Raw genomic sequence first — 11,392 nt, forward strand, 5'->3', positions numbered from 1 at the left:
ACGCTGCGATGCAAATTTGAGAAAATTTGAAAAGTGCACTTTTCAGAAAAATCGATTTTAAAAAGAAACGCGAGCTTCAAACAGAGAAAGCTATATATCAGAATTTAGGTGATTTTTGCCTCGATTTTTAGAAAGTATCAGCAGATTTTTATCAGCTGTTTTCGATTTTTAAAGTCCAAAAAACCGTTTTTTGGCGATTTTCGAAACAAAATCCTTAATAACTCGGCTAAAACTGGTCCTAAAAATACGGGAAATGGCTCAAAAAATCGAGCATCGAACGGCCCGTCTTATGAATTAAACTAGAAATTCATAGCTATTTTAGTTTAGGAGTAAATCACCAAAAACTGAGATCTTTACAAACTCGGGGAATCACAAGCCTATTGTTTTTTCTGAACTGCTTTGTGCAATCCTGAATCCCCCTCGGTCAAAACTGAGAAAAAGTGGAATAACTTTGTCAAAAATGGTCCGATCGTCTCAGCGAAAAAACCAACAGAACGGGCACAATCTCCTGCATCCTGTGGTATAACGCATAAATTGATACACTGTATACTTTTGCCAGAAATGCAACATTTAGTTGAAACACTGCCTATTCAATCGGAGACAAAAGGCTCTCTTTGTGTAAAGAAAGGAATGTAGTGACCGGCTTGCGAAAACTGTCAATTTTCCAAGTTAGGAAAAGCAGGAAAAATAAACGAAAAATATACACGAAGAGGTTAATGTCTCAGTTCATCATTTCACAATTCAACGAAAAAATCGGCTGAATAACGAAGCTACAAAAAATACTTCTCTTGAGCAAACTACCAATTCAAAGACTTCTCACATTTAACAAAAGAAATTCATAGACGATTTGTAAAGCTAGAGGCTTGGCTGGGGAGGTTCTCTCCTCGCTCAAACTGGGTAGTCATTAAGAACATAATCGATCTTAAAAGGAGATCGCTTTTGTTTAAAATGAAGCCATTCAAATGGAGGAGTTTTGGAGGTGAGCGATTAACGGTTAATCGGAAATGGTATGCTACGATGCTGGTTTTCTGTTCAGTGGGGGTAGACGTGCATCAGTTTTAAAGATTACTTGTATTCTCTTAAACTGAAAAACAAAAAGCTAAGATCTGATTAAGACCGGCTCTTTTTACATGCTTTACAATCATATAGTTCTTGGGTCGAGCTGAGATGTCGATAGCGATGCTTATGCTGTAAGACACGGCCCTACCAGATATGTGTGCTTTGATCAGGCAAACCCTCTTGAACGGAATCGTCACTTTCCAAGAAGACCTGCAAGTAGAATTTATACAACTTAGGCAATGATTGAGAGAAAAGTTTCAAGCTTATCCTGCCATTATTGTGTAGAATGAATACATTGGTTTTTGAAGGCTTTGCCTTTTCTAGCAAATGTCCCCAGTGACTTGAGAGAACAATTACGAACAGAGTACTGCAAAGCCTGTGTGTATATTTCCAATAACATCGATGCATAGAAAGTAGAAAGGAGAGGAAGGCTTCTCAACTTTCAACAGCCAGGCCATCTCTTTGTATTACAGTAAAGACCCGCGTATAAGAACCTGGATTTTATGAACCTAATAGGCTGAAATTTCAAATTTAGGCCTCTTCCATACAAGAACCTTTTTCAGGCTATAGTTTCAAGTAACGTTTTTACTAGTGGGGCTGCTGTATAGGTTTGTAGATGGAAACTGTCGAATAGAGTATCATTATCTGCTCATATCTCATGTTAACTTGTCAAGAAAATTTTTCTTCGAAGCCAAAACACAAAACTGTGTCTATTTTTGCTATCATTACAATATCTCCATTTAATATTCAGCATTTGCAAAGTTTTATTTTTTAAAAAGGTTTAATTTCAATTTATTCCACGTTTTCAACACATTAACCTTGTCTTTTAATTGCCATTTCAGAGATTTTGCTACGAGTTTCCTAAAGTATATATTTGTTTTGTTGAGTCTGTACTGTCTTTAGGTATAATATTATTGCATGATATGAAAATTATGATTTTGCTACATATATAGAAGAACTTATTTTAAGAACCTTGGTACACTAAATTCTTTTTTAGTACAATTCATATAAGAGCCTGTTTAGGCTAATTGAGAAAATATATAATATATAATAATAATAAGACGAATATTTATACAGGATATACACTTCAACGAGTTGAAACTGCTGTTATTAATGTGTGTCCTGTGTCCTATGCCCTAATGCTAATACCCTAAATATTTTCAGTTAAAAATGAATCCGATAAAAGTAAGAATACAGATGTAAAAAGAACAGTTCTACCTAATTATATTCAAAGTTTCAGGTAAAATATTAAGATAAATGTCATCGAAAATGTTCCTTAAGTAGTTTCTAAAATTCCTTATTGTTCTCCATAGCACTAGGTTCTTGTTCGTGGGTTTTTACTCTACTATGTTTTGATTCTACAATTACAAGAACCGCCCATACGGGGGAAGTTTAGTCAATTCAATCGTCAAGATTTAACAAGGGTCAGTTGGTTTTATGTTAGTTGTTTGTTTGCAGTTATTAATGGAGGCAATAAGAATTTTCAGGTCATGGGGACAGAATAAAATTAGAGCCCCTAATCAACCACAGTTTATTTTAGTCACGAGTTTAACAATTGCAATTCGCAAAATGGTTTGGGGCAGTGGTGTAGTGCTATCAAAATTACAAGGGGGCACTTGCACAAAATGTTGCAAAAAACAATAGCGAAAGTAGAAATTTGCCAATTTTCGGCTTTAACAGGGGGAGCTCAGCCCCCTGAGCCCCATAGCTCTACACACCTGGTTTGGGGGGCTAAGTATGGGTCTTGACCGAAAATCATTGCTTCATAGGATGAAACTGCCCGAATGGAGACGGAAAAGGGATAAACGTTACCTGATTAAGGGGCTGCAGCTCTGTCGGCCACTCTGTTTTCTGTCCCTATTGAAACAACATTTTTGGAGAGATGCACTAATCTGAAATACTTGTTGTCAAAGAAAGATATGTTATCGATAAAGATTTGTAAAATAACGAAATAAGCAAGCTAATCATTTTAAAACGATTACATGTATTTTTAAGAGAAACAAGTAAACTGACTTGAAGTTAAACACAATATGTCAATAATTCTATTATGTCTAAAGTAGTAGTCCAGTTATAGATTGCTTGTTATGCTTTCGACATAAATTTCTATTTCCATTATCAATGAAGCAAAAAACAATTTTCTAAAAACTGGATAGATCATAGACCCTTTTACCTTGGTTACCAGAGCCTCATGAATCCGGGGATAAAGCATTGTAGCGGCTGCAGTTATTTCTGTGACCAGTTTCAAACTATGTTTCCGAGACTAAATAATGGAGACTCTAGCACGCAGGGTAAGATTCAAAGAAAATCCGATCATTTCAGAAAATTTGAAGTCCTTCTTATATTTGGGGCACTGGGCACAGTGCATAGGATGTCCAGTGGTTAATGCGACACTGGTGCAAATGCAAGGGAAGGGGTACTACAAGCCTCCCCTAAAAATATCTAAGCAGAGAAATGATCTTGTCACCTGCAGACATTAAAGATTCAGATAACTCTGGCCGTATAATTGTCAAACCGTACAATCATTACTTTTACTGTACGGAAATGCAAGGTAGAAACAAAAATGCCAGTGTATGGGGTTACAGCACAAACGGTTCCCTAAGAAATCAAAGAGTGTAGGAATTGCAAAACATTTGTGTAAATGCACTGACCCGGGGGGGGGGGGGGGTTTAGTGTATCCCAAGCAGTAATGTTGATCCCAGGGGTTTGAAAAAAATAAAAACATGCAAATGACAGAAAATCATTTTGGGCTTAAAGAGTACTTGGAAAAACATTTTTACCACTGCATGGCCATTCTCGTTCTTATTTTGCCATACCGAGGCTAAAATGCCTGTCTCCGTCAATGTAGGCTGCTGTCCTTTGAGCGTATCTCTTCAAATCATTTGGTGGAAATAAAAGACAGCATCCCTTTTGGTTATGATTCTGCTAGTTTATTGTTTGCCAAAGTACTCTTCTGACTGCCCCGAGTTGTCTTGCTGACTGAATCATCGTTTGAATCCGATTCCTCATCTGGAATGCAAAAAAGGTGTCACTTTTTAAAATGTAAATAAATGTTTACCCTACAAAAGTTTAAGGGAGAAGATTTGCATGTCGACATATGAACTGAAGAAAAAGTATCATTGCAAGGAAATCTCACTGAAGGTTGGTAGCAGGCCTTGAAAAAGAATTTTTCTTCCTGGCAGCAAAATAAAAAATTCAAGATTTCCTGCGAAGCTTCGAGAAAGTTTCCAGCCACTGAAATTGATATTTCAAGTTGCTTGATTTGTTTCAAAATTTGTCCTTAAACAAACTGTCACACTACAAAGAACTAATTGTTGGTCCTGCAGTCTTGATCATAGCTATTCGAACAGGAATCATTTTGTTTATACTGTATTAGATGATCAAGGAGAACGTGATCAAGCACGATACTTATAGTTTGTTTTCAAGGTTAAAGAAAGTAGATCTGAAAATCTATAATAACTTTGATCAAATTTCATATTTGTACTAGCAAACTAGATACTTTATAAGTATTATCTATATATCTCGCTCTGGGTGGGTTTATCATCAAAGCTAGTAGTTCATACAACATGTAAGAATACTATTTTATTTTTCAATGGTTAAAATAAAATTTTTAAATCAGGGGTGGTGCTAGAGGCAAATATTTAAGACCAAAACGCTTACATTCTATAACGCAAGTGATGAAAAATATATGCGAATGCCAGTAGAAAAATATGAATAATAATGGACACATCCACACAGGTTTTGGGGCATATTCACCTCCAAAACAATTGACGTAACAAGATTGGCTGTCTTTAAGTGTTTTTACATATTTAGAATGGTTAATAATGTAAAAAAGGAATGAACTTTGTTTTAGCTTGCTGAAATTAAATTAGTAGCTGAAAATCATGCACGGAAATTTGGCATAACAGACGCTTATAATACCAGATGATTGAAAGCTAATATTCGTTTTTTGTTAGTAGTGCAGAACAAAAATTATACATTATGTATGTGTATCGCAAGAAAACAGTATGTATATCACAAGAAAACAGCATTCCGTAGAAAAATTGTAACATGAATTTAATGTTCATATTAAAATCAAGCAATGGAGATTTCACGCTAAAAATTTCCTGGCAAACATCAACAATTTCCTGCAATGAATTTGCGGCAAAAATTTCCTGGCGCTGCCGGACATTTTCCAGCCCTGGTAGGCCTAGCCAGAGAGAGGCAAAAATGTTCTACATAGGTCGAATAAGAAAACAAACTTGATAAGAGAGGAAGAGCTGGGGGGGGGGGTGAAGGGGGGGGGGGGACTAGCCGATTGTTGGTGGTAGGGACAAACTGGTACCGGTCAAAGCAAAGAAGAGTTTTTTGCATCCAAATTCAAGAATATCGCAGAATTTAAAGTCTGAGTATGCTCTCACTTTGCGGAATAATCTGACGCCAATTGTCTGATATGTCAGTGTCGAGGAAGGAGACCAGACTCCCATTTGCCCCTCTCAAGTATTATAAGGTGCACGGAAACTGCCATGAAAGTTATAATTTTAGGATGCTAAACTTAGCAAAGGTAATGATTATTGCACTTTGTAGCATAAAAATTCCACTTTAAGGACATAACCGTATAATTGTTCCTGTCGAAGCCACTCACTAACAATTCATTTATGGTCTTCTAAATCCAAAGATTTTAAGTAGTCTTTTTTTAAACTCCTTTCTCCGTCATTGATAAAAAATACAAGCAACTAAAAACGTAAAACGTATTCGAGAGATCAAAAGAGCTTTGAGGGCAGGGGTTTTATCAGACGATAACAGCCCCAATCTTTAACTTAAGAAAAAAAATCAAATTTTTATTTCAAAATTTTAACTTCGATCGATTTAATCAAAATCTCATCATTAGGTCGATTTCAGCAGAGTAATAGCATACATCTTTTCCCATCAAGAGCACCTTTATTCTAAAACACATCCGATCTCTTTCAAATGTTTAATATATTACTGGAATACCTGAAGGCAAAAGATCATTTTCCTATGGACATAACAGATGCCTTAAAATTTAAGGCTAGCTACCCTGAGGTTTGGTGGGAAGTTTTTTAATGGTGTTCAAAGTCAAGTTATAACGGGGTTAACTGGGTTTAAAGAATTATAAGCTACGTCAATGCGTTATTCTTCAGTCAATTTTCTTAAGCCTCAAGCAAGGACCATGCTTTTTTGGCAATGTAAAGTACGAAAAAGAAATCATTTTCGCGTTTGTAAAGACAAGATAAAATCAATTTTTTAGCCATTGATGGGTACTACTGATTGAGACTGGAAGGGACTCCGGTTCTGGATAGTGCAAGCAAAGACTCTGACACACAGATTGCAAAGAACGACAACAACAAATATGCAACTAAAGGACCAAAATCAAATTCAATGTATAACAAAAAAAACTAAGAAATTAATTCTTCCGAAATGAGCTGTCTTAATTATGGATCCAGAAGATAAATTTTAGTCAAAAAGAAAAAGACTTTGTCTGAACTTGTCTGTTTTTGTATAATAAATTTTCTTTCTCTCCAAGATTTCTAACTTCTAATTTTTAAAGGAAAGAGTTGCTTTCAATCTGTTCAACCTGTTTTGTGTTTGTTTCCGAATCCCATCTCACATTGAGGCCTTTTTTCACTATACTTGACTATCTCTTAAGTTGTGCTTGCGTTTTAAAGGGTGTGGCTCTCAGAGATCCTCAAGTAAGCTCTTTTACCAACATCACAGCATACGTACTAACAAGCTTTTTCATTTTGTATGTATTTATCATATAAAATTATAAAACGTTCACACTAAACCAGTTGCACACACCTGGGAAGATAAATGTAAAAGCTATTTGCAGTTTCTTAATTCTTTTGGTTAAAAGTAATAAGCTTGCTAGCCTTCTACATGACTTACATCGAACAATCACTCTAGAAAAGCATACCTTGCATGCTTAAAGCAATTTAACTTGCACACCTCCTAATTTGACCAGTTAGAGAGGAGCACAGGAGAGGCAAAGGGAGGCTGCACCGGACTTGTGCAATAGTCATAATTTTACTCAATTGGGAATCCCTTAATTATTATCTTCGTCGCATCGCCTTTAAAACTTAGGGTACCAGAGAGGCACTAATGGGGTTCTGGTCTAATTCCTGAACACTGAAAAACGATACTACTTTCCAATAATTCTTTAGTGAGGAGAGAATAAAACCAGACACCCTATAAAGGACCCTATTATGGACTAAAAATGACCAAATTTTCACCCTAAAAATGAGAGCCAAATTCTACGTCATAAAGATACGGGAGCATATTAATATATAACAGGGAGCACTGAATATATAAGTTCCATAAGCATACTCAAACAGGTTTTCTGAACCAAATCACAATAGAAAATAATAGTTTCTGTTATTGACGCTTGAATTTGAGCTTCAATTGACATTAAACCGATGTGATAACATATCAAAGCGTTAGTTTGATATTTTAGCCCAATCATGCTTACCTTTAAGGCACTCTCTGTTAGTTATGGCAGCAGCAGATTGTTGTGGGGTGTATCCAGCTATTCTGTGGATGCCCTATGGTGTTTCTGAAAAAAGAATCAATAAAAGTTGAAAAACCATTAAGCACCAAAACTTACAATCCCTACACACTCTAATGTGCAGTTCTATCTGACCATGTTTGAGAAATTTTTGCCAAGGGGGCTAATAATGTCATCAAGATAGGACAGAAAAAGTATGGAAAAGAGGCACTATACCCAAGTAGAAAAAAGTAAAAGACAATGAAAAATCACATGAAAGATATATGTTAGGCTAGGTATGCTTCTGCTCGTGTTAGTTGATATATTTTAAAACAATTTTAATACACTGGTAATGAATTCCCAATTATTTCCAAAAGTCTTTTCAACTTTGTATCGACTCGTAGCATGCTGAAGGCTTTCGTCTCCCACCCCCTCCCCCCCCCCCCCCCCAATCTCTAATGTGATTGGCAGAGGCAAACAATAGAAGCTTCCTCTTCAGGAATGCCAGCAATATGACTTTTAAATCTTAACAAGCTTTTGCATAAGAATCGACATGTGGGAAGAAAAGTCATTTTTAAATTTGAAATTTATTTTACTCCATTTGAGAAACGACATATCAAAACATATTTTCACTAGTTAAGATTCGCTACAAAAACACTCATTTGTCAACTGTTGAGGTCGAAATGCATCATTGGCACTTTGGAAAGGAAATTAACCTTTTTTATAACGATGTTTTATTTCGAATCTTGAGCCAATTCTGGGAAAGTTGAAATATGGCATTTCTGTCCTAACTATCTAACGAATCCGTACATAGTTTACTGAATTTTTTTCCAAAATACTTCTTGCATCTTTCCAACGCTTTTGAAAGATTTTTCTACGTTTTGAAGAACTTTTGTAAAGCATGTTGAAGTAGGAAGGACAGGGGAAGATAATTTTTGATCCTATTATAGAAAATTGTTCCCCTTTTGATCCTATATTTTTGACCCTGAGAAAATTATTCCTCTCTAACAACTTATGGCACCAAAGAGGTGTGGAGGTCATTACCTTCCCCATATATTTTCCAAATACTTTTAAAAAATTTATCCATGATAAATTAAATTAATAGAGTAATGTAGTACTGAATTAGCGCAAAAAACCCAAAGATTTTCTGACATAGCCTAGTCTTTCATAACGCTGGAGTTGGATCCAAGCTTTTACAAGATCTAAAATTTTTAATGGGCTAAACATATTACTACATTGCCTCATTTCATGACATCTGGGGCTTCCACTAAAGTCCAACCCTCGCTAAGCTTCTTTTATCGCCTCATTTCTATTCCAAGTTGTGTTAGAGATCCGTAGTTAACTAAGGGAACGTGTCATCTCAGTAATGTCACCGACAACTTTTCGGATCCTACAAAATAATCTCTTGGATAAAACAGAGGGTCTGAAGCGATTACACGTAATTCATTGACGAAAGTTACAGTTCACGAACATTTGGAACCAAATTCAGCTAATTGAAATCAGTGGCGGTAGTAATTAAGGATTGTAGTAGTGGGATTGCCACATGGTAAACTAATATTAAATTATGCCGAGATAATGCCATGACATATTTTTTTGTGCTTAGTCAGTTATATATTAAACTTGTATATATTTGATATATTCACCTGTAGGCACCGGGCAGCCATTGGGCTAGCGGGGGGTATAGCCCACCTACTTTTTTGCAATAATAGGCTAGAAAATTTTTTTGAAGGTTTACTCTAACGCAACTTGGGATAGTTTACCCCTATGTAGTAGCAGTTCTCATTGCCTGGGAACCATTTTTGTTATTTTTCTAGGCGTTTCATCTTGTTTAATGATATGATGTATTTTCTAACTTGGTTAGCTTGGTTTTTTATTACCCTCGAGCTAATCATATCTATTTTTAGGGTTATTGATATCTTCTCTGAACCAGACTCTTCATAAAAATTCAATAGAAATAAGCAAGCATTCTTTAAAATGGGCGTTTTCCGGCGTTCAAAAGGGCGTGGCCTAAAAAAAATTTCAGTCACACCCATTTCAGCCCCTCCATTTTTAGAGTAGTGCGCGGTCCCTGTTCACCTGTCTTGAAGAACATTCAAATAAGACTAGGGCTTTTCTTCAAAGATGATTCTTTTAAATCTTTGCCAATACAGTTGAAGATCAATTAACTCCAGGGATTCGTTGACTTTTAAAATTCCAGAGAGGCGCTTATGAAAAGTCCAAGATAAAGGTACAATTTTCTTGCCTTGCTTATTCTGTTATACATCAATAAAAACAACTAATACTAGCAGCCTTTAAAATCTAACGAAATGGTTATAGATCATGTTTTAATGAGGACTTAAGTCGTGTTCCCATCTTTATGCAATGTTTCAATCATCATGTTCTCATCTTTATTAGAATTATCAATTTTAATTGACATTTCTGACGAAAAGCTAGGAGGCTTTTTAGAATTTTGGTTTTAGAAGGTGGGGCCTTAAAGAGGGAAGGAGCTTGAAGCAGCTTTTACAGTAATTGTGTGAGATCGTCAAAAAGTTGCCCGGTTACTGACAACATCGTTTAAAGCAGTATGATTTTGTCGCCCCCTCTCTAAATCGAATTTTATTTAGCAGATTTGAGCTACATTAAATTTGACTTTAACGGCTGTATCAACGAGAAAATTCAAAAGGACGCTAACTAAAAAACGGCTACCGATTAATGCAGCGACAACCCAATGGGTATTTGAAATTAACAGCAATTAATAATACCAAGTCTGTTTGGACAGAGGGGGAAAAAGAGTCCCTTTATATTTGACTCACTTCTAGCAGGGTAGAACGCTAAGAGACCGTAGAATACTTTTAATTATTAAAGATTTAATGGTTTGCATAAAACTTCTTCATTTGTTTCGTTCATTAAAGCAAATCGAGGAGGTGTTTTCAAAATAACTAGCAAACAAGTAACGTTAAGATGTCTCGAGAAAAATTTGATTAAATTCTGCTCTTTCACGGTAAAGTGTAACTCAACTGCACAAGATTATTGAAAAGAAAACGTCTTTCAGTATATGAACGAGTAACAAAATCTATCAAAACTTTCCCTGACTCCGGTATTCTTATAAACTAACGATCTTATCAACTAACGATGTCTTTCTTTAAAAGATTAATTAAATCACAAGAGTGCACTGCAGATTTAAAAAAATTAATAACACTGCACATTTGAACGTCGGAAAGACGTTTTGCGTTCATGAAATCTTATAAACATTATTGAATTGAAACTTACCCGTCCACGTGGTAGGCAGCCATTTTCATCTTCGACGACGATAATAAACAATGTGCGAGGCCAACAAAATACAGTATTCCCCGACTCGAGGTCAGAGGTGTTTGTTTACTCTTTCAAGAAGAACTTTATGACAATAAGTATTGTTTATTCTAAAAACGAGACAAAGAACAGAGATATCTGCTGGGATTACTCAGCGATGGTTCACAATGCCTCGCTATGCCTCTTGGGGCCGTCTAAGAAAATGCAGTTCAATAAAATTCCCTAGGCGATTTGACAAAGCTTTCGTTGAGGTAACATAAAAAGAAGTTACATGAGGTATCGACATGAAAACAAATTGATGGTTTTTGACAAAACATAAAAGTTATCTTCTTTCATTAACTCGAGCGTTGGATGGATAAAGGAGAAAAGAAAGAAAATACCAGCCTCTTGGACTTCGGTCAAAAAAGAAACTCTAATTTTGAGGCCAAACTTGCAATAAACGGTTCAGCTGCTTCAAAAAAACCCCGAGATTTTTCACCAATAGAACGTTAATCATAGACAGTTTTAGAAAAAGGTCTTTAGAAAAAAGTCCTCGGAGTACTGGGCTTCACACGAACCAAAGAAGTA

This window comes from Rhopilema esculentum, chromosome 11 (genome assembly GCF_057945365.1).
Source record: "Rhopilema esculentum isolate cy_ngs chromosome 11, ASM5794536v1, whole genome shotgun sequence".
Lineage (NCBI taxonomy): Eukaryota > Metazoa > Cnidaria > Scyphozoa > Rhizostomeae > Rhizostomatidae > Rhopilema > Rhopilema esculentum.